Source organism: Phocoena phocoena, chromosome 11 (assembly GCF_963924675.1).
Source record: "Phocoena phocoena chromosome 11, mPhoPho1.1, whole genome shotgun sequence".
In the NCBI taxonomy this organism is placed as follows: Eukaryota; Metazoa; Chordata; class Mammalia; order Artiodactyla; family Phocoenidae; genus Phocoena; species Phocoena phocoena.
The window spans coordinates 100,593,361-100,618,096 of record NC_089229.1 but is presented as its reverse complement, the minus strand read 5'-3'; the positions used below and the strand labels follow the sequence as shown (position 1 = coordinate 100,618,096).

General features: G+C 47.4%; 1 pseudogene; it reads right to left on the bottom strand.

Annotated features, from left to right (window-relative positions):
- Positions 1-11,828: 11,828 nt before the first annotated feature.
- On the bottom strand, positions 11,829-12,137 carry LOC136131276 (10 kDa heat shock protein, mitochondrial pseudogene; annotated as a pseudogene).
- Positions 12,138-24,736: the final 12,599 nt, after the last annotated feature.

Below are 24,736 nucleotides of genomic sequence, written 5' to 3'. Positions count from 1 at the left end.
GTTTTTTGTTTGTTTAAATTTATTTATTTTTGGCTGCATTGGGCCTTCGTTGCTGCGTGCGGTCTTTCTCTAGTTGCGGTGAGCGGGGGCTACTCTTCGTTGCGGTCCGTGGGCTTCTCACTGCAGTGGCTTCTCTTGTTGCGGAGCACAGGCTCTAGGTATGTGGGTTTCAGTTGTTGTGGCACGCGGGCTCAGTAGTTGTGACTCGTGGGCTCCGTAGTTGTGGCTCACAGGCTCTAGAGCACAGGCTCAGTAGTTGTGGCACAGGCTTTGTTGCTCTGCAGCATGTGGGATCTTCCTGGACCAGATCTCGAACCCGTGTCCCCTGCATTGGCAGGCAGATTCCAACCACTGTGCCACCAAGTAAGTTCCAGATTTTAAAAAAGCATTTATTTTTTTTTGGCCTCACTGCGTGGCATGCGGGATCTTAATTCCCCGACCAGGGATTGAACCTGGGCCCCCTACAGTGGAAGTGTGGAGCCCTAACCACTTGACTGCTGGGGAAGTCCCAGATATCAGTTTTTTACCAGTCGCATTCTAGCGACTCTGATACCATGGGCTCCACGCAGGCTCGGCTTCCTGGCCGTCCCTCCTGCACACTGGCACAGGGCCCTGTACTCAGAAGGACACACACCTGGTTTAATGTTCTCTTGGCCCTGTCCTGAAATTCTGAACAAGAGGCCCTGGACTTCCATTTGATGCTGGGTCTTGCAAATTACATAGCTGGTGCTTTCTGTCCCCAAGGCCCACATTTTGAAAAACACAGCAATGGGGGTTAGATCTTAGCCTTCAATCTTCCACTCCTGAATGTATTCAGGCATTTATCTATTAGACTTTAGGTGTGATGGACAGCCAGCAACCGAATAAAATCACTTTGCACAATTTCTACTTGACACTCTAGGATCAGGGTTTCCCTGAGTGTTTGTTTCCAAAGGGAGAGCTCAGGGAGAGATGCAGCCATTGTTAGAGGGGTTGTGGCCGGGACTGGGAATTACTCGTGCAAGGAAGGGATAAAGAAAAAAAGTAGAGGCCTCAAAAATAATACCTGGGGAAAATATCGCTCTCAAGCATTTGGGGGAAGGCCAATTCGGCCCAACAAAGGTAAATAGATAACCCTGAAATTCAACTCTCGTTTTTTTTTTTTTTTGGCCTCACCGTGCGGCACGCGAGATCTCAGCTCCCCGACCAGGGATGGAACCCATGCCCCCTGCAGTGGAAGTGCGAGTCTTAGCTGCTGGACCACCAGGGAAGTCCCTGAAATTCAGCTATCTAAAGAAAACTTTGGTCACTGAAAGCTGGACAAAGTTAAAGACCTTTGGAACAAATTCTAATCTAATCTAATTCCACGAACCCGTTTAGCAGTTGACGTCAGCGGCTGGTGGTGTGGGCTTAAAGAAAATGTTGATTGTCACAGCATTTTGTGGGAGGACCGGAAGAGAGGCGCTTTAGGACAGCTCATCAAAAGTTCACGTTTCCCCATCCGTCGTTTATCACTGGTGGAGCATCAACGATGCTCATTCCACGGGGTGAGAAACCAGAACCGTGGCCATGAGTCAGTTCCATCCCAGCCTGAAAAATAGAATCAGTATACATTTTAGTTAAGTCTAAAAACCAAGTTGCTTTTTCCACTTTAAATGCCATTATCATTGAACATACTCATCTCCACAGTCAAGTCAGATTGCCCAGGCTTAAGAGTCTGGCTGGCCGTCAAGGGAAAAGCTGTGTTAGCTTCATCCGGAAGAGTCAGCTGTTTATTCAGCATTTCTTGTGGCTGTTCCTTCTCATTCAAGTCAAGTGGCTCCAGGAAGGTATCAGTCATCGCGATTTTCACCATCATTGTCATCAGTGACACGTCTATGTAATAATTATAGTAACAGGGCTTCCCTGGTGGCGCAATGGTTGAGAGTCCGCCTGCCGATGCAGGGGACACGGGTTTGTGCCCCGGTCCAGGAGGATCCCACATGCCGCGGAGCGCCTGGGCCCGTGAGCCATGGCCGCTGAGCCTGCGCGTCCGGAGCCTGTGCTCCGCGACGGGAGAGGCCCCAACAGTGAGAGGCCCACGTACCGCAAAAAAATAAATAAATAAGATAATTATAGTAACGATAGCTAATATATCTATAGCATATTTACCATGTGCTGAGCATTTTCTGAGTTATGTATATACTCATGTGATCCTCAGCACAACCTCACGACGTAGGTTTGCTATCTCCATTTTACAGATGAAGAAATTGAGGCACAGAGAGTTTCGGTGACTTGTTTAAGGTCACACAGCTATTACATAGCAGAGCCAGGATTCAGACGCAGGGGCTATGACTATATTACCCCAGCACTTAACCAGCAGACTATGTAGCAAAGGGCACTATGCAGGGAGCTTAGTGAAGCAAGGTAAACAGAGTTGCTCTTAACGTTTTTGGCGTTATAGACTCCTTTGAGACTCTATAACCCGCAGAAAACTAAATATACACACACATATTTACAGATTGCCGGATGACTGTCCCTGCTCCTCCAAGACCTCACGTTGAACTTTACGACTCAATCCCAGGTTATGAAAGCCTGCTCCGGGCACTAGTTGCTTAAAAGTGTAAAATGGTTACTGCTACCAAAAGACAAAAGGATTGTTTAAAAGCTAATGGCTCGGGGCTTCCCTGGTGGCGCAGTGGTTGAGAGTCCACCTGCCGATGCAGGGGACACGGGTTCGTGCCCCGGTCCGGGAAGATCCCACGTGCCGCAGAGCGGCTGGGCCCGTGAGCCATGGCCGCCGAGCCTGTGCGTCCGGAGCCTGTGCTCCGCAACAGTGAGAGGCCCGCGTACCGCAAATAATAATAAAATAATAATAAAAAAAAAAAAAAAAAAAGCTAATGGCTCTGTGAAGGGTAGACTCAGAGCAATAGTCAAACTGTGAGCCTTACACTCGCACCACATCACCAAGCCCAAGAACTGGCTAATTTTTTTTTTTTTTAATATTTGCCATTTAGGGTTTTTTTGGCTGCGTTGGGTCTTCGTTGCCGTGCACGGGCTTTCTCTAGTTGCGGCAAGCGGGGGCTACTCTTCATTGCGGTGCGCAGGCTTCTCACTGCGATGGCTTCTCTTATTGCGGAGCACAGGCTCTAGGCGCACAGGCTTCAGTAGTTGCGGCTCGAGGGCTCTAGAGCGCAGTCTCAGTAGTTGTGGCACACGGGCTTAGTTGCTCCACAGCATGTGGGATCTTCCCGGATGAGGGATAGAACCCGTGTGCCCTGCATTGGCAGGCGGGTTCTTAACCACTGTGCCACCAGGGAAGCCCCTCCAACAAACTTCTTATCTTCCTAGTCCTACTGTTTTTCAGTTCACTCTTCAATTAAATAAGCAATGTGGCACCTCTAACTGGCTGGTGTTCCTTTAAATTTAGCCCATTAAGAAAGAAGCTATAATCCAATCCACAACAATTTGGGAAAGGGGAACTCACACACAGGACATGGATGAAAATAACCTGAGAACACGCCAGGGTAATGTTGAAAGCAAGTGCAAACCCAGCTGGGTTACCACCGTGCCAACTGGATATATGACCCAGGAGGGACCAGTGATTAAATTGGCCCTCTGGAAAATCTGGAGATGGAAAGTCCAGAGCAATGATTTTAGAAGATCTTGTTGACAACAGAAGCAGACAACAGGAAATCCCCCTGGAACTGTGCTGATGCTAAGGACAGCTCTTTGTACTCTGTAGAGCTCTGGATCTCTCTGTTATACTCTACTTTCCCTGTTTTAAAAACCATTCTCCAAACCATGCGGACACGTGCTTTTCAAGCCTGGGTGTAATCACAGGAGAACTCTGAAATATACAATTTAAAAATATACAGTGAAAAATATTTATATAGTGAATGCATAAATCTAGATACGCATTCACTGTATACTGTATATTATATTGACGATGGCTATATATAAAAAAGTGCAACTAAAGTACCTCACAAACTAGCATGCAAGATAGGGTGGTGTGTACAGACTTAAAGGATGCTAAGGTGCTTGTAATTTTCAGGAGGAGGGGAGGGTTCCTGAGTGACAGGCTGATGAGCAGACAGTCCATAAACAGCACACCTAAGAGTTCATAATGCCACTCCATTGGGAAGCAACTTAGCTCTAGAGAATGCTGTCATATGCCTACATGGGCATCTTCTCTTGGCCTCAATTTGGTTAATAACTACAACTATGCTTTGGTCATTTCAGCAGCTCTGAGCCTTTATCAGACCTCACCCCTATTAAGGGGCACCTTCTTCTTGGGCTCCTGCAATAAGTTGCTAATTGGTCTCCCCGCCACCAATCTCACCACAATCCAAACCATTGCATAAACTGCCGTCCAGATTACCTTCCAAACAAATTAAAAAGAACTTAAGTGCTAATAAATGCTACAGCGTGGATGCACCTTGAAAACATCACACTAGGTGAGAGAAGTCGGTCATAACAGGCCGCATACGCTGTAATTCCATTTATATGAAAGGTCCAGAACAGGTGAGTCCATAGAGACAGAAAGTATTAGAGATTAGTGGATGCCAGGGTGTGGGGTAAGAGAACAGAAGGTGACTGCCAGCCGGTATCAGGTTCCTTTTTGGGGTGATGGACACGTTCTATAATTAGCTGGTGAAGATGGTTGCACAACCTTGTACACCTTAAAATGGCGAACGATGTGGCGTGCGCATCATATCTCCATGAAAAGCAGAAACAGCGACAACAGAGAAGCCCTGTGCTATCTCTTACCACGTCAAAGCAGGAAGGGGTCTTAAATAGCATATGAGCCAACTTGATCGTTTTAAAGAGAAGGAAACTGAGGCCCAGAGGAGGGAAGTGACTTGCAAAAAGTGACAGAGCTAAACCACTGCTGGGCGAGCTTGGGGAGGGGGGAAAGGACCTCTGCTGCCAGTATGGTGCCTTTTCTTTTTTTCTCAATTCTTTAACATACATGAAAATTTTTAATCGTGTACAAAAATAGAGCAAATGGTATAAGCTCCCTGCATCCATACCCAGCTTTAATAATTACCAGTATACAACCAACTTTATTTCATCTATGCCCTCACCCACTTCCTCCCCTCCCAGACTATCTTGAAGTGTATCTCAGACGTCATATTATTTATACATAAATACTGTAGTATGTGCATGTTTTTATGTATTTTACCTATACGATCTATTTCTCACACACATATGTGTGAATATACACAAAAATAAAAAATAAATGACCCCTCCAAAAAAAAAAATAGAAAGATAGAAAGAATCGTAACCAAAGAAACAGGTAAAACTTTATTTGATTTTTTTTGCTTGGTTGTTTGTTCTTTTGGCTATGTGGCAGCTTGTGGGATCTTAGTTCCCCAAACAGGGATTGAACCCGGGCCCTTGGCAGTGAGAGTGTGAAGCCCTAAGCACTAGACCATCAGGGAATTCCCAGAAATAGGTAAAACTTTAAATAAATCTAAATATGCATTCACTGTATAACTGTATATTATATTGATGATGAATATATATTAAAAAGTGGAACTAAAGTACCTCACAAAGCAGCATGTAAGAGAGGGTGGTGTGTATAGACTTAAAGGATGCTAAGGTGCTTGTATTTTTCAGGAGGAGGGGAGGGATGCTGAGTAACAAGATACTGCGTGGTGCACTGGAAAACTTGTACAGCAATGTTCACGGACCAGCCTTTGTATCGGCAAGAGGACTGGAAACAACCAAACAATGCATCAGTAGAGGAATGGATATATAAATATGATATGTGCATCAAAGATGACATAAACAGATGGAGAAATATACCATGTTCTTGGATTGGAAGATTCAATACTGTGAAAATGACTATACTACACAAAGCAATCTACAGATTCAATGCAATCCCTATCAAACTACCAATGGCAGTCTTCACAGAATTAGAACAAAAAAATTTTACAATTTGTATGGAAACACAAAAGACACCAGATAGCCAAAGCAATCTTGAGAAAGAAAAACGGAGCTGGAGGAATCAGGCTCCCCGACTTCAAACTATACTACAAAGTTACAGTAATCAAGACAATATGGTACTGACACAAAAACAGAAATATAGATCAATGGAACGGGATAGAAAGCCCAGAGATAAACCCACGCACATGGTCACCTAATTTATGACAAAGGAGGCAAGAACATACAATGGAGAAAAGACAGCCTCTTCAATAAGTCGTGCTGGGAAAACTGGACAGCTACACATAAAAGAGTGAAATTCGAGCACTACCTAATACCATACACAAAAATAAACTCCAAATGGATTAAAGACCTAAATGTAGACACTATAAAACTCTTAGAGGAAAACATAGGAAAAACACCCTTTGACGTAAACCACAGCAAGATCTTTTTTGACTCACCTCCTAGAGTAATGGAAATAGAAACAAAAATAAACAAATGGGACCTAATTAAACTTAAAATCTTTTGCACAGCGAAGGAAACCATAAACAAGACGAAAAGACAACCTTCACAATGGGAGAAAATATTTGCAAATGAAGCAATGGACAAAGGATTAATCTCCAAACTATACAAGCAGCTCATGGAGCTCAATATCAAAAAAACCAAAAACCCAATTAAAAAATGGACGGAAAACCTAAATAGACATTTCACCAAAGAAGACATACAGATGGCCAAGAGGCACATGAAAAGATGCTCAACATCACTAATTATCAGAGAAATGCAAATCCAAACTACAATGAGGGACTTCCCTGGTGGCACAGTGGTTAAGAATCCGCCTGCCAATGCAGAGCACACGGGTTCGAGCCCTGGTCTGGGAAGATCCCACGTGCCGCAGAGCAACTAAGCCCTTGCGCCACAACTATTGAGCCTGCTCTCTAAAGCCCGTGCTCCACAGCAAAAGCCACTGCAATGAGTAGCCCACGCACTGCAACGAAGAGTAGTCCCCACCCTCCGCAGCTAGAGAAAGCCCACACACAGCAATAAAGACCCAACACAGCCAAAAAATAAATAAAAATAAAATAAATTTAAAAACAAACAGACAAAACTACAATGAGGTATCACCTCACACCGGTCAGAATGGCCATGATCAAAAAATCTACAAACAGTAAATGCTGGAGAGGGTGTGGAGAAAAGGGAACCCTCTTGCACTGTTGGTGGGAATGTAAATTGATACAGCCACTATGGAGAACAGTATGGAGGTTCATTAAAAAACTACAAATAGAACTACCATATGACCCAGCAATCCCACTATTGGGATTATACCCTGAGAAAACCATAATGTAAAAGGATACGTGTACTACAATGTTCACTGCAGCACTATTTACAATAGCCAGGACATAGAAACAACATAAATGTCCAACGATAGATCAATGGATAAAGAAGAGGTGGTACATGTATACAATGGAATATTACTCAGCCATAAAAAGGAACAAAATTGGGTCATTTGTAGAGATGTGGATGGACCTAGAGTCTGTCGTACAGGGTGAAGTTAGCCAGAAAGAGAAAAAGAAATATTGTACATTAATGCATATATGTGGAATCTAGAAAAATGGCACAGATGAACCTATTTGTAGGGCAGGAATAGAGATATAGACGTAGAAAACAGACATGTGGACACAGAGCGGGGGGAAAGGGAGGGTGGGATGAAGTGGGAGATTGGGATTGACATAAATACACTACCATGTGTAAAATAGATAGCTAATGGGAACCTGCTGTATGGCACAGGGAGCTCAGCTCAGCGCTCTGTGGTGACCTAGATGGATGGGATGGGGGAGGAGGGAGGGAGGTCCAAGAGGGAGGGGATATATGTATACATATAGCTGATTCACTTCATTGTACAGCAGAAACTAACACAACATTGCAAAGCAATTATACGCCAATAAAACTTAAAAAAAAAAAAAAAAAAAAAGGACTGGAAACGACCAAACAATGCACCAGTGGAGGAGTGGCTATATAAATGTGTGTGTGCGTACGTGGCAATACTACGTATCATTAAAAAGGATAAGCTGCATCCATGCAGAACAGTGTGTACAGATCTCAGAAACACAGGGACCAACGCCGAGCTGCAAAACAACATGAAGTGCAAAATGGCATTGACTGGAATTCAAAAGAAAAACGTACCAGCTTGCAGAATGGAGAGAGGAAGGGCATAGGACTGAGAGCCCTTGTTAAAGGGATTTTTAGCGACATTCACAGCGTTTTATTTCCTTGGAGGAAAAACAGATGGTGCGCATGTAGCAAGAGTACAACCGTTATAAATCTAGGGTGTGAGACCAGCGGTGGTGGTTATGCTGTTTGTGTTTTATATGTTATTATCTGTGCTTAAATTATGAAAATATCATAAATTTCTGAAGATTTTACACCTATATATATTTTAAGAAGAATTATGGAGTCTGCAGAGCAATCTAAAAGTTTGGCCCGATATCATCTGTATTGTGTAAACAATCCCGCTAAGACGTGGGTTTTATCGGGGCTGCACACAAGCGCCACGGAAGGAGACCCACCACGTTTGCTCTGCATTCTCCCATCTCTAGATTCTGACAAATTGATGCGCGTATTCAGCTTTTCTGTCCTCATGAATTTAACGCCAGCATGGAATTCAGGGTAAGTTAGAAAGGAGCATTCTGTTTGAAGTAACGTCAAAGCTACTGTCATGAATTAAGGAGAAATGTTTCTCTTGCGTGCATTTTTTATATTTACGATATTAACAGTGTCATAGTAGGAGTGGCTTCTGTTTGAGAGATACAGCTTTGTGGGTGAGGGCACAGCCAGATACCAAGTGGACTTTTCACCAGGCACCACGTGTAGTGGCCATCAGGGACTCATGACTCAGAACACTACCCCAGTGGAGTACATCAGGTAACACGCCAGCTTCATATGGAAAGAAAAAAATACAACACCGTCAAAGTGAGAAAACTAAATGAGTAGTCTTTTCAAGTGAGATGTAAATTTTGTCATCTCTTCAGGGAAATGTGGCAGGGGAGGGATAAATTAGGAGTTTGGGATTTACATACACACACTACTATATATAAAATAGATAAACAGCAACTGTATAGCACAGGGAACTCTACTCAGTATTCGGTAATAACCTATATGGAAAAGGAATCTGAAAAAGAACGGATATGTGTATATGTATAACTGCATCACTTTGCTGTACACCTGAAACGAACACAACATTGTAAATCAACTCTAATATAAAATAAATTTAACAAATAAAAAATAAATTACGTCATCTCTTCAATTAATGGAAGTCCAAACCTTTAGTGATTTTTAAATTTTATGCTCAGAATATATATGGTGAATCAACGAATAAATCTTTGGGATTTCCTCCATTGACTAATTTTTTGTTTTGTTTTGTTTTCTTTTGGCCGCACTTGCAGGATCTTCGTTCCCCGACCAAGGATTGAACCCGTGCCCCCTGCAATGGAAGCACAGAGTCTGAACACTGGACGGCCAGGGAATTTCCTCCATTGACTAGTTTTGTAAGACGTGTACTGCTGATGTGAGGAGGGAGGGTGAAAACAGGAGAGTGAATGGGGGAGAGGGTGCCAGCCTGAGGGGCCGTGCAGACAGCTGCCCGCAGTGACACGAGGGCAGACACTCAGAGCCAAAAGCCAGTGAAGAGAAGGTGATGACACGGCACCTCCAAGGTGAAGACCCTCTGCCTCCAAGCAAGGTCCCGTCAAGGGGCCGGCACCCCTTCTGTCTTGTTTAACTCTCGCTCCCGGGAGCTGGTTCTCCTCTGCCCTCAGATTCTCCGCCCTCAGAAAGGGATGTGATGTTAGCACCTGCTTGTCCATGTTCTTCCAGAAAGAGGGTCAGATTGGAGTGTGGGAGATGTGGAAGAGGCCAAATGTCCCTTCCAGCCTGAGTTTTGGAGATAATGTGAGACTGTAGAATGAGCCCTGCTTTTCCTGACACAGAAAAAACAAGCTGTGCCGAGGGGTTCTTTGGTCTGGGCAAGGGCAGTATCCCAACCAAAGCTTGGGATGTTTCTGACAAATTATTAGAGATCATTCGATACAAAAAACAAAAACTAAAACAAAAACATGTCGAGGGCTTCCCTGGTGGCACAGTGGTTGAGAGTCTGCCTGCCGATGCAGGGGACACGGGTTCGTGCTCTGGTCCGGGAAGATCCCACATGCCGCGGGGCGGCTGGGCCCATGAGCCATGGCCGCTGAGCCTGCGCGTCCGGAGCCTGTGCTCCGCAGCGGGAGAGGCCACAGCAGTGAGAGGCCCGCGTACCGCAAAAAAAAAAAAAAAAAAAAAAACAAAAGTGTTGAGGATTGAACTTGTTAGTATTGTCTATTTTCCCCAGCTTCTATGCGGTAGCCAGATAAACTGCAACTGAAGGAAAAGGTCCCTGAGGACGAGGGTCAGCCAGATTAGAACGAGTTTAACTGTTTCCCAAGCAGTATCAGGTGTTTCCATTTCTCCCTGCTCTGAGTCTGATGGCAGTGACGTTTCCACATCATCAGGCCCGTGCTGACCCCATGGCACCAAGTGGGAGGCTCCGGGTCCAGAGGGCAGGCTTCAGCGGGCACCCCCAGGGGCCCTCTCATTGGTGGAGGCAGTGTGGGGTGACAAGCCACAGCCACCTGGGCTCCCACTCAGACGGTTATTTCAAAAGCGAAAACAGAGCAAAATGTTCTGATGAACACTGAGGCCATCAGGGTTGGGCCATCGCTGCAGAAAGTTACAAAACCAGGGTAGGGCTGGCGTCAGGCGACCGACCGCGGTATCTCTTCCAGACACCAGACTCCCTCTGCCCCAGTTCTGCTCCACATCCAAAGATCAGGACTCGCCCTAAAGCCCGAAGCTGCCGATAGGCTTGTGCACATAGACTATGACACCGTCCTTGGAAAGAAAGCCAGCTGGGCACTGGTGGAAAGGCCACAGAGCAGTGGGACGCCAGCCACCTGCCCCGGAGCAAGGGCAGCTTGTGGGGACGCACGTGGGGGGAAGGGCTTTCAGCTGCAGCTCTGCTCTCTGGGCCCAGAAAACAGGTGGGCTGTTGGGATGTTTCCACCCCGTGGGGGGGAGTCTGGTGAAGACTCACTGCCTTTGTCACTTGAGTGTTGCTTGCTGTTTTTAGTTTGGTTTTGTTGTTTTGTTTATTTTACATGTATATGTTAGGTTACTTATGTGTCATAGTAACATACATTTGTGTGTGTGTGTGTGTATATATATATATTTGTATATGAATGTCAAAGTTGTATTTCACACTCTTGTCAGGAAATTTGTAGGAAAAAAATATAAGCTGGTTTGGTTAAAGATTGTGAGGCAGTACAAGACTGGTTACACGCTGCAGCTTTGAAAGTCCATCAGCTGGATGGGCAACTTTTTAAGAAATTGTGCTCAAGTAAGATAACATTTACCATTTAAACCATTTTTTAAGTGCAACCGTCACCACCATCCGCCTCCAGAACTCTTTCATCTTCTCCAACTGAAACTCTGTCCGCATTAAACACCAGCTTCCCCTCCCCCTCCCCCAGCCCCGAGCACCCACCACCCTACTTCCTGTCTCTGTGGCTCTCTTTTGGGGGCCTTGTAGAAGTGGAATCACACAGCATCTGTCCTGCTGTGACGGACTTCTTTCCCCCCTCAGCACAATAGCTTCAAGGTTCCTCCATGTTTGTTGTTAGATTTTACAGCTTGTTTTCCATCGATTGGAAGGTTTATTTTTGTTTTCTTTGCATTTATACACCTTTATTTGGGAATGTTTAAATCGATACAGAGAAACGAAATTTCAGAGACACTGAATATCATTAGTTGGGATATCATGACTTTATTGTAAAAGAAACACGGAAATTATTTAACGACGAAAGATTTCAGAACTTCAGTGGCAGCTTCACGTGATGCCATTTCAATAGTGACTTATTTTAGTCGACGTATTTTCCAAGAATGTCACCATCTCTAAATAAGAAAGAATCCTTGTCATCTAGAACTACTTTGGTGCCTCCATATTCTGGGAGAAGAACTTTATCTCCAACTTGCTCACTAACTGGTTGAACCTCTCCACCCTTTCCTTTAGAGCCGGATCCAACAGCTACTACCGTTGCTTGCAATACTTTTCCTTGTGATTTTTCTGGAAGCATAATGCCTCCTTTGGTTACAATTTCGGCTGCACTTCTTTCAACTGAAACTCGGTCAAAGAGGGGAAGAAACTTTCTAAATGCCTGTCCTGCCATGACTCGGGTTGCGACACTTCGTACTCTCGCTCTCTGGCCGCCGCCACCACCACAAAGGAGAGATCCGCAGTCCGACCCCCCTGCCACGTGAACTCTGGTTTTGTTTTCTTGCTGAGGACTCTGATGTTGAGAACAGGACAACCATCTGAATGTTTGCCTGGCCAAGGGGCTTCTCTCTCACCACCCTAAAATATACTTACCTTTGCCATAGTGGACACTTTTCAGTGTTTTTTCCTGCCCGTCCACTACATAACTGGCATGTTAATAGCTGCTCACGGGAATTCCCTGGCGGTCCAGTGGTTAGGACACTGCGCTTCCACTGAAGGGGTCATGGGTTTGATCCCTGGTCAGGGAACTAAGATCCCACATGCCACACGGTGCGGCCAAAATAAAAAAGAAAAACAAATTTTTTAATTAAAAAAACCAAAAAACCCAGCTGCTCCCCACTCTCAGTATGGCCCGCACTGCAAGGGTGAGGTTGGAGGGCGTGCAACCCCTGCCTGCTTGGGCAAAGTCTCCAAGAACCCACAGAAGTCCTTTCTTTCTCCAGGAACATGAGGCCTCTTGATCTAGAGGGCAGGCCTGTGCTCACCTTCCTCTCCAAGTAAAGCAGGCTCTTAAAACATGCTTTTTGTTTGCTTGTTCTTTTTTTTTTAATTATTATTTTTAAAATAAATTTATTTATTTATTTTTGGCTGCATTGGGTCTTCATTGCTGCGCGCAGGCTTTCTCCAGTTGTGGCGAACGGGGGCTACTCTTCGTTGTGGTGCGCAGGCTTCTCGTTGCAGTGGCTTCTCTTGTTGCAGAGCAGGGGCTCTAGGAGCGCGGGCTCAGTAGCTGTGGCACGCGGGCTCAGTAGTTGTGGCTCACAGGCTCTAGGTGCGTGGGCTTTAGTAGTTGTGGCACATGGGCTCAGTAGTCGTAGCTTGCAGGCTCTAGAGCACAAGCTCAGTAGTTGCGGCACGCGGGCTTAGTAGTTATGGCACGCGGGTTCAGTAGTTGTGGCTTGCGGGCTCTAGAGTGCAGGCTCAGTAGTTGTGGCGCACGGGCTTAGTTGCTCCGCAGTATGTGGGATCTTCCCGGCCCAGAGCTGGAACCTGTGTCCCCTGAATTGGCAGGTGGATTCTTAACCACTATGCCACCAGGGAAGCCCTGCTTGCTCTTTATAATTATTATTTTTAAGCAGTATGTTCAAATAGTTAAATGTATACACAGTAAGAACGTGCAGTGAAAGTTCATGTCCCACACTGACCCTACTTCCTGGTCCCCTCCCCAGCTGCCCAGAGACGGTTCACGGGGAGCAAGCACATGGGTGCTTTTTCACACAAAAGATTTCATCTCGTGCTCGCTGATCTGTATGGTGGTTTTTGAAAAAATACAGAGAAGTCAGAGTGTAATATGAAAAGTTCCCACCACCCAGAGCTGATAAAAACTAATCTTTGCTGTTTCTTTTTTTCCCCTTATATAAAAGAAGTAAAATGTTACAGATAAAGTTGAAACATTCTGTGACGTTCACAGACAATCCTATTCCCTTCCTTCTCTCCCCAGAGCTGAGCACTGCCACTAATTTGTTATTCCTTTCAGTAATTTTGTATATTTTCACAGGCATACATATATATGTCTGTGAACAACACATAGTATTGAAAGGGAGCAGGACCCTGTGGTCCTTGTCCCCCATGGCCTGAGCCTGACTTCTGTCTGTGGAGAAACTTTAGCCAAAGAATAAGTTCAACTGGAGACGTAAGAAAATGCAGAAACAAAGGAAAACAGTCAAAGGAGACCAAATAATAAATGTTTAGTCAGCAAGCATAGTCAAGGACCTTTAGCTCCTCCCCAAGGGCTATATAGATCATAATGTGAGCCATATCCTGTGAGCTGTCTTGTAGATACTGATACCCTCGCCAGGTGGAAGAAGTGAACTACATGATGACTAGACTGTAGCCATGACATAAGCTGCCACAATTCCAAGAACTGGCCTCAAAGAAATGGAAACAAACCGACCCTGGAACTGAAGATTAATTGTACCTAAAACAATCAAGATGACGCTGGTCAGACCACCAATGACCAACTTCAAGATGACCGTCAGAGGACTTCCCTGGTGGCACATTGGTTAAGAATCCACCAGCCAATGCAGGGGACACGGGTTCGAGCCTTGGTCTGGGAAGATCCCACATGCTGTGAAGCAACTAAGCCTGTGTGCCACAACTACTGAGCCTGCGCTCTAGAGCCCACGAGCTACAACTACTGAGCCCACGTGCTGCAACTACTGAAGCCCATGTGCCTAGAGACTGTGCTCCGCAGCAAGAGAAGCCACCGCAATGAGAAGCCCGCGCACCACAACGAAGAGTAGCCCCCGCTCACCGCAACTAGAGAAAGCCCACACACAGCAACGAAGACCCAACGCAGCCAAAAATAAATAGAAATTTAAATTTAAAAATTTATTTTAAAAAAATAAAGTCTCTATGAGGTGATGGATTTTTTTTTCTGGCTTGCGGGATCTTTGTTTCATGACCAGGGATTGAACCCAGGCCCCAGCAGTGAGAGCTGGAGTCCTAACCACTGTATTGCCAGGGAAGCCCCTAGGTGATGGATTTAGCTGAACTCATCGTGGTCATCATCTCACAATATGTGTAAGTCAGGTCATCATGCTGTTCCCCTAAAACTTAGCGCTGTGTGTGTGTCAATTACATTTCAAAAAACAGACTGAAAGAAAAAAAATAAATAAAGCACTTCTCTACACGCAAAGCAAAAAAAAAAAAAAAAAACTCAAAATGAAAACCTCAGTGTTCTGATTTCCAAACAATTTCCCTCCCTGTCGTTTGTTTTTTTTAATAAATTTATTTATTTTGGCTATGTTGGGTCTTCGTTGCTGCGCACCGGCTTCCTCTAGTTGCAGCGAGTGGGGGCTACTCCTCATTGCGGTGGCTTCTCTTGTTGCAGAGCACAGGCTCAAGGTGCACGGGCTTCAGTAGTTGTGGCACACAGCCTCAGTAGTTGTGGCACACGGGCTCAGTAGTTGTGGCTTGCTGGCTCTAGAGCGCAGGCTCAGTAGTTGTGGTGCACGGGCTGTAGAGCTCAAGCTCAGTAGTTGTGGCGCACGGGCTTAGCTGCTCCACGGCATTTGGGATCTTCCCGGACCAGGGCTCGAACCCGTGTCTGCTGCATTGGCAGGCGGATTCTTAACCACTGTGTCACCAGGGAAGTCCGAAGTGAAGTCTTTTCTTAACATTTCTGACCTGGATGATTTCTGAAGGTGTGGACTGTGACCTTAGCAGAGGACACAGTTACCCAATTTTCTTCAGCTCAGGGAGAAGGGCAGGTGGTACGTGAGCAGGACATGACACTGCCACGTGCACAGGGTGTGTTCCTCTGGGTAGGTTCCGACCAGGTCGGCCCTGTGTGCTCACATTCGGAGCACACGCTGGGACACAGCCAGCTTTTTGGGGGTGAACCCTGCCCACCTCCCTCTCCCGAGAGAGCTGTGACTGCCCAGCCGGGAGTCACCAGAACAGAATGTCCCTGCCTTATGAATGGGCATTGTTCTCAGAAAGAGAACCCGTAAGTCAATTGTTCAGAATTGGGAGGCATTTCCCCAGATAAACAAGGGTATGTGTAAGCTTTACTATTCAGGACAGGCCCAAAGAACTGCTTGCTCCCTGCAATCAAAGCTGGGCCGATGATAGCTGAATCCCTGCCCGGAGTAGAGATGTGCTGCTCAGAAAATGCCTTCCAACTTGTACCCTCTGTGACTGGGGAGCAGGGGCCTCCCCAGTTCTTGGCCCTCGATGTGGCTGCCATGGTCTGGGGTGCAGGCCAGTGAGGAGAAATAGCTGGACCCTGCGGAGGGCGGAGTAAAGCCCTGGGTCCTGGTCCACGTCTTCTGGAGGCCCAGGTATGGGCCTGCTTCCCTTCTGCTTCTGGTCAAGGTTCCTCTGTCCTTCTGAAGTTCCCTAAGGTCTGGAAACAATGGGAAACAGACTTTAAAAAGGGCTTCTTTTGGAGGAACACGGTGGTCATCTTCTCAGGGAAGACCAAGGTTGACCTAGGGAAGAACGGTGGACTTCTAGGTATATGAAAGGCCAAACAAATCCAGGTTAGATTCCTTGCATTTGTGGCTGGCTTTGATCAAGGGATGATTCTGAAGATCTTATGTGTCATAATCACGTGCTTTTTAAAAAATCATGTTTCCTTTGATCTTTCTTGCCTTGATACAAGTTCGATGTACCAATATCTCAATCTCTAAGAAGACTTTATGCTTTACAAAAGGCTTTCACATCCTTTATCTTATTTGAGGGAAAGATATTATTACCCCTGTTTTACTGCTAAGGAAACTGCCTGAGATCACTTAGCTGGGAAGCTGGGCCCTTTGCACCGTGCACCAATTCAAGCCCTTGCTGATGTTAATTCCCGAAGGGAGACAGGACCCACAGTCCTGTAGCTGAAACAAGTCTCCAGGGAATATCTGGTTTTCTCCATGTCTCCAGACTCTTCCAAATGACCCCAAACATCTAAGTATCCCTTATTTTCTTAAACTTCATTAGGGAATGAAATCTGTAACTCTCGCTTACCTTTCCTGGTGACAAATAGCTTCTCTCTGATTAGAAAGATATCCTTTATTTCCACCTTGGTTCTTTTTGTTACCAAAAAAATCTGTTTGGCCGAGAGAGCGTTTTTTTTTTCTACTTTGTTGGGAACATACAGTAAGGGCTCAGAAAACAAGCCTGGGACTACTGGGTCCGTCCACAGCAGACCTGAAATGACAGCTAATGCAAGAGTGTGATCAGGTACGTGGTCCGAAGCACTTGCCCATCTTCTGTTGCAGCCAAGCCTTACCGAGCCCCTGAGGGGCAGGTGGCACTGGATCAGCTAAAGCCTGGCAGTCTGGTGCTGAGTCCGGGGCTCTTGCACAAGCCGACAGCAGAGCCGGACCGGAATTCTGGTCTCTGACTCGGATCAAGGAGCAAGTGTTTATGCCCGTCACAAAGTCGCCCGACTTGATAGCTTAACAAAGTTCTTATCTGGGTGAGCTCTCAATTCGTGCCCAAGTCCAAACTCAGGACTCTGGAGGCAGAAGCAGAGGTGACCCTGGGGACTCTCCTTAGCGAGAACACAAAGCCCCCGTTGGCTTCTGCCGGCGGGCCCCAGGACAGTGGCTGGCAGAGGGTGCGCAGTGGCCGGCTCTGCCCTGAGCAGACCTGCGTGGGAAGCGGCAGCAGCAAAGGCTCCTCTTGGGCTGTTGTCCATGTGGTCTGGGACGGTCTGAGCACAGGGCCGCTCCGGGGCACGCTGTGTCCTGTGCATCTCTCCAAAGCCAGAAGAGACAGACCAAGACACAGCCAAGCTCAGGGCTCAGGTCTGCCTCCAAAAGACGCTCGCCTCATCTGGTCAGACAATGTGGTCCATGGACCGCAGCAGAGATTAGAAACACGTCCAGGAAGTCACATCCACACGTCTTACTATGGAGGAGAGTTTGGGGACAGACTCTACTGATGTTAGACCTTTGGGGAGACGCTAATTCAGGACGGCCCACCGTCCCCTAGTCCAGGGTCAATCTCGAGGATGCAGACACTGACCTGATGCCCTGCGCATGCTACCTCTAAACCCAGGTCCTCTGCAAACAGCCGTCTCACTTGTGTGCAAGGCTTGCTTGGTCAGACCTAATAACCTGTCAGCAAGTGTGAAACTAGCCACAGAGCAGAATCGCCCAAGGCGTCTTTTGAAAACACAGATTCCCAGACCTGACCTCAGATTCACTCAATCAGCGTCTCCAGGTCTGGGTCCTAGAAGTCTGAATGCTTATTTTTTATTTTATTTTATTATTTTTTCGGCCACACCGCGCGGCATGCAGGATCCTAGTTCCCTGAGCAGGGATTGAACCTGCGCCCCCCTGCAGTGGAAGCGTGGAGTCCTAACCACTGGACGGCCAGGGAAGTCCCATGAATTCTTAAATCTCCCCAGATTTTAACAGCCAGATGGAGGGCAAGCTCGGGCCCTGCAGTCACCCAAGCTCCACTCAACGTCCAGTTCGAGCTTCCTCTCCTGGGATCCGTGGACAGGATCTTGCTTGCTCCTGGGCTCCCTTCTCTCCAAACAGATAGAGGATGGGTGCCCAGAAGTGCAGGCGAGGCTCTGAGTCTGCAGCAGGAGCTGCCCTTCCTGCTCTTACCCCCGTGGTGGACACAGCCTGGGAGCGCTCGCACTCGGACACCCTCCACCCCACCCCCATGCCGCAGCCCCTCGGTCCAGTGCAGCAGGCGATTCCCAAGGCGTCCTGGTCCTGCTCGGCCTCCAGCACATCTAAGCCCAACAGTGGACTGACCAGAAGGGGGAGGGCTCCCTGGGGCTGAAAATATGTACGTAATTCGGAAGTATTTTAGGGTGTCTCCTTCTCTGTGGGAGAAGGTACTTACCTGTGATGGAGAGGCGGGTCCTGGCGTGGAACCCAGGACCTTCCTGGAGGAGCAGCTTAGAAGAGGGATTTCCAGAGCTCAGCTCACGGCCTGGTCTGCTGACGTCACACATTCGCAGGGCCCTTCTGAATTCTGAAGAGCACCATTATTCCAAACCTCAGATTCATCAGCCTGGGGAAAGGCAGTGGGGTTTGTGTAAATCCAGGGAAGTACCCAGTGGAGACCGCCTGGCCTCCATCTCTGCTGGGGGCCTCGGGCCCCTCCTGAGGGCCGCATGTCCCCACCTCCCTGGGTAGATGCGCTCTGGCCCTGGGGCTGAAGTCCAAGCCCATGTTTGACTCGAGGACCCAGGGGATGTGGGACCTCGTCCCCCCTCCAGCCGATTCCACTCTTGTCCTCTGCGCTCAGATCTACAACCTTCCCACAATCATCCCTGCGGCTCAGGCCTCTCCCACCAAGAGGCCATCTTACCGCTCCTACCCAGGGCCTCCTCCAAGGGCCGCTGTCTCGCCTCGTCCGACGGCTGAAGTCCTTCTGCTGTGTTAGTTACATCACCAGAACAAATTAAAAATTTCAGAGAATCAAAAACAAAAAACCCTAGAACGAAACAACAACAACTGTCTTGTGCAAAACGAACCCACCGTGAGGCAGCTCTGTAATTCACACGTAAGGCGAGTGACCTAGTCAGTTCCGCTGTCCTGGGCACACAGCAAGCACCAAGCTCAGCACCCACCACCCGCCTTTGCTTCAACATGTCTTTCAACACCCTCTCCTCCCTTTGTGCAGATTCTCTGTGTCCTCAGCTCTGCACTCCTTGTTCTCTTCCCTTAGATTCAGGATGGCCAAGTTCCCTCGGCCATGTGCCTATCAGAAGAAATTTCCCTACTCACCCTTCTCATTCAAAATTCTTGGTAGCGGGACCTCCCTGGTGGTCCAGTGGGTAAGACTCTGTGCTCCCAATGCAGGGGGTCCGGGTTCGATCTCTGGTCGGGGAACTAGATCCTGCCATGCATGCCGCAACTAAGAGCCCGCACGCTGAAACTATCAGCGCTCGTGCCACAACTAAGGCCCAGCACGGCCAATATAAAAATAGATAAATAAAATATGCACATATATTAAAAAATTCATGGTGGCAAGATGGGGAAGATTATTGTACACACCTGAGTCTCAGAAGGAAACGGGCACCTCTTACTTCAGGTGACTACATCCTGTGATCACCCAGAAATCCACTGAGGAACCGGAAGGGCCTCTGGAGTCGTTTGGCATCAATTAGCAGCTGTGTGAGTCCGAGGATGTTACTTGACCTCTCTGAGTCATAGTCTTCCCATCTGTAACATGTGGATAATAACACAGACCCTGCAGAGGTACTGAGAGAATTATCCATAATATACGCAAAGCAGCTGGTACAGTCAGCCAGCCCTCTGAATGGTAGCTATAGTTCCCACCTCTGCAATGATGACCTTCAAGCAAGCAGAGTATTCGGCTGCCTGGAAACTACTTAGGGGCAGGGGATCCGCCGTGGCTGACACATGCCGCTTTCCAGCCCGAGCTCCACTGCTGTCACGGATGTCTCGGTGGCCCATCCCGGCCAGACTAGGCACTCCCCTCATCTTCCTTGCACACTCAATCTTTAAAAAATTAGTGGGCTTCCCTGGTGGCGCAGTGGATGGGGGTCTGCCTGCCGATGCAGGGGACGCGGGTTCGTGCCCCGGTCCGGGAAGATCCCACATGCCGCGGAGCGGCTGGACCCGTGAGCCGTGGCCGCTGGGCCTGCACGTCCGGAGCCTGTGCTCCCCAACGGGAGAGACCACAGCAGTGAGAGGCCCGTGTACCGCAAAAAAAATTAGTAAAATATGGGAATTCCTTGGTGGTCCAGTGGTTAGGACTCTGAGTTCTCACTGCCGAGGGCCCGGGTTCGACCCTTGGGTGGGGAACTAAGATCCCACAGGCCATGCGGCGTGGCCAAAAAAAAAAAATTAGTAAAATTACACTGACCTAATTCTTCCCAAACTCGTCCAAACGAAACATGTAAAACTCAGCCAAGCTGCTGTCCAGAGTCTGTTTCTGGCATCAACCCGCAAAGACCCCACGCCCAGCTTTTGAGCTAAGGTGCGAGCCACAGACACTGGGCTGGAGCTGGGGAAACAGCGACACTGTGTGGCCAGGAGGAAGGGGAGCCCAGCGCAGAGTGGGCGCTGGGGACCTGGCCCTGGCTCAGGGAGAGGAGAGGCCCTGACAGTCAGAAAATAGAAAGAGGAGGGAACACAGCACCTTACACGTGTGAGTGGACCCACTTCCTACTCAATGCTCCTCCCGTCCCCAGCCTCAGACTAGAAGGCAGGGCAGTGCACGCTCTCAGATCGGAAGGGACAAAAGCAGGCTGCCTGCAGGGCATTTGTAACGTTTCCAGTGTTTGCTGCCTTTGCTCCTGGGAGCCGAGGGAGATTTACAGAAACATCGGGCCATCTTCCTCCCTCTCAGATATTTCCTTTTGGTGAGGACTCAGACCTTGCAGAACTGAGGAAAGTGTGAAGGAAGCAGCTGGTGCTGTATAGAGTTATTACTGTCAAAGGGAAGTATCTTTATTTTTTGTTGTTTGTTTAATTTCTTTTTCTTTAAAAATTTTTTTTGTCTTCTTTTTCAAAGGGAAGTATCTTTATAATTGTTTTTTGGTTTGTTTTGGGGGGTTTTTTTGGCCACAAGGCATGCAGGATCTGATCCCCAACCAGGGCTCGAACCTTTGTCCCCTACACCAGCAGGCAGATTCTTAACCGCTGTGCCACCAGGAAAGCCCTCAGATCAATTTCTGTCACTTGGAACTTTTTTTTTTTTTTTTGCGGTACGCAGGCCTCTCACTGCTGTGGCCTCTCCCGTTGCGGAGCACAGGCTCCGGACGTGCAGGCCCAGCGGCCACGGCTCACGGGTCCAGCCGCTCCGCGGCATGTGGGATCTTCCCGGACCGGGGCACGAACCCGCATCCCCTGCATTGGCAGGCGGACCCCCATCCACTGCGCCACCAGGGAAGCCCATCACTTGGAACTTTGAGAAAACAAACTACACTGTTCCTTCATCTGTTGAGTGAGAATCATCATTCCTCCAGCAATTATGTATGGAACCATCTCTCTGCAAGGCACTATTTGAGATTCTGGGAGACAGAGCTGGGAACAAAAGAGATTTTTTTTAAAGTCCTTCCTTTATGAAACTTCCCTTCTACTAAAAAGGTCTCTGGAAAACCAGTAAATCTAAGGGAGACGACAACGTCAAATCAGAGACTAGCCAAAGGGCTGGTTGACCCAACAGACAGAGCACAGCCCCCGGTCCTAGAAAGCACGCTAGAGGGCCGGACCCCTTGAAACCGTCACATCCCTTTTGGCTTTCAAATAAAATTGGTTTAAAGGATGCAGCTTTCTTTTTTATATATTTTTTAAAAGTATTTATTTATTTAGGCTGCCCATATATATGGAATTTAAGAAAAAAAAATGTCATGAAGAACCTAGGAGTAAGACACGAATAAAAACACAGACCTACTAGAGAATGGACTTGAGGATATGGGGAGGCGGAAGGGTAAGCTGTGACAAAGTGAGAAGGTGGCATGGACATATATACACTACGAAACGTAAGGTAGATAGCTAGTGGGAAGCAGCCGCATAGCACAGGGAGATCAGCTGGGTGCTCTGTGACCACCTAGAGGGGCGGGGTAGGGAGGGTGGGAGGGAGGGAGACACAAGAAGGAAGAGATATGGGAACATATGTATATGTATAGCTGATTCACTTTGTTATAAAGCAGGAACTAACACACCATTGTAAAGCAATTATGCTCCAATAAAGATGTTAAAAAAAGTATTTATTTATATAGGCTGCATCAGGTCTTCATTGCAGCACACAGGATCTTTCTTTCTTTTAGTTGCAGCACACGGGCTTCTTAGTTGTGGCATGTGGGATCTAGTTCCCTGACCAGGAATCGACCCCGGACCCTGTGCTTTGGGAAAGCAGTCTTACCCACTGTGCCACCAGGGAAGTCCCTAGAGAGGGCCACTTCCTATAGTTGCCTTTTCTTTTACATCTTGGAGCAGCTGCAGCAGCCCCTTCCGATGGCTTGCTGACAGGCCCACACTCGGGCCAGCTCTCTCTGTACTGCAGTTTCCTATCTGCTTTGGCCGTGGCAGCTTTAAGGCTATTTCCAATTATCCCGGGGAGCGGTAGAAATACACATAAGTGACAAGTTAAATTTGCAGATCATTTAAAAAGCTAATTTCAGCCACCTCTTCTCCCACTCTGTTATTTATGAAAACTACTCAGGAAGCCCCAGTTAACTGATTTGTTTCTATCTTCTGTTGCCGCCTCGGGCAGAGCTGCAAATGGACAGAGCGAAGAGCAAAGGGCAGGCGGCAGGGGAGGAAGCAGAGCGTAGACAATCTACGTGAAAATCCACTGTGTGAAGCACCGAACATCTGACCTCATACCTGGGCCAAACCTTCTTACTTAGGGGCAAATTACCTGGCATTCTTATGTAGAATCAGGAACTAAAGCACCTTTCCTATTGTTCGGGTATAACTACCGTGCAGATTCTTACATAATAAAGGACTCACAATAATGGGGGGGAGGTCCTTCTCAGCCCCCCAGGCTTCTTCCAGAGACGTGAAGCTTGTCCTCCCAACCAGAGGGCAGGGGTTTCCAATAAAGACAGACAATCCATGTTCTGCAGCGTCTCAGCCAGAAGTGGTGACAGTTACTTTTATTTTATTTTTTTTACATATTCCATGTCTCCAGTGCCTCTCTAACTCCCCTCCAAATTTAATGCAAGCGTTCATTCCTGTGTACGTGGTGGGCATGGGCGTGTACAGGCGCACGCACACGCACACACTGGGGTCCCAGAATACATGTGACCAGGGTCAGTGGGGGCTGGCCACGCGTCAGAGCCTGTTTTAAGATGGAGATGAGGACTTTTCCCACCTTCTTGGGACAGTGCGGCTCTCCTCCCAAGAAATGGGCTTCTTTCTTGATAAATCACTGGAGCTGTATGATCGTTGTCTCGTGGAGAAATTTCAACCACAGACGTCTTGTTATGGGCCCAGAGCTCCAAGGATAACAAAGCTTAAATAAAATTTTATATATATATATATATATATATATATATATATATATATATATTTTTTTTTTTTTTTTTTTTTTTTTTTTGGCCACGCGGCATACAAGTTCCTAGTTCCCCGACCAGGGATTGAACCCATGCCCGCTACAGTGGAAGTGCAGAGTCCTAACCACTGGACCACCAGGGAAGTCCCTAAAATAATAATGATTTAAGGGAAGAAGCAGGGCAGAATTTCAGTGGAAATAACCAACTTGGGGATTTAATACAAGGACCAAGTTTTGTTTCTCAGCTCAAAGGATGGAGCGTGGATGACAACGAAATGTATTCTCCAAACTAGGACTTCGAATTCAGTTCCTGAGACTCTGGTCACAAAGCCTTTGTGAGTGGAGGGCTGGCCTCATCCTGACCCCAGCTGTGGCTGTCTTCCCACCCTCCCATCTACTTTAAGTGGAGGCAGTCAGGCATGCCTTTCTCTGAATTTCATCTTGAAGACAAGGTGAATGCCTGCAGACAGAGCTAAGTAAATAACACCTTATTATATTCATAGTGGATCTGTAGGCTTCCCCCAGTCCCGGGTGGAAGATCCCAGGGCAGATCGGTTCTTTCCCCTCTCATCAAAAAGGCTCCCTGGGGAATTCCCCGGCAGTCCAGCGGTTAGGACTCGGTGCTTTCACTGCCATGGCCCGGGTTCAACCCCTGGTCAGGGAACTAAGATCCCACAAGCTGCTGTGGCACAGCCAAAAAAAAAAAAAAAAGAAAAAAAAGAAAGCCTCCCTGGATGGCTGCTTGGTCCAGGCATTTCATTAATTCAATTAGGCTACATGTTAATACATTTCAGGTGCCAGGGAATTCTGCACGGTGTTGCCAAGAGCACCAGGTTGGGAATTAGGGCCCAGCTGCCTGTCTCCCCGTGGGTCCTGGGCTAGCTCTCAATGCCTGTAGGTCCAGTAGAGTCTCTGGATCACCAGCGCAGGGTTCCCTCAGGTCCTCCATGAGGGTGTGGACAGTGGTCCTAGCTCCACCCACCCCAGATCAAGTGAATAAACATTTCTGGCATTGCAGGTCCAGGACTCCGCATTTTCACAGCACGCTAAGGTTTA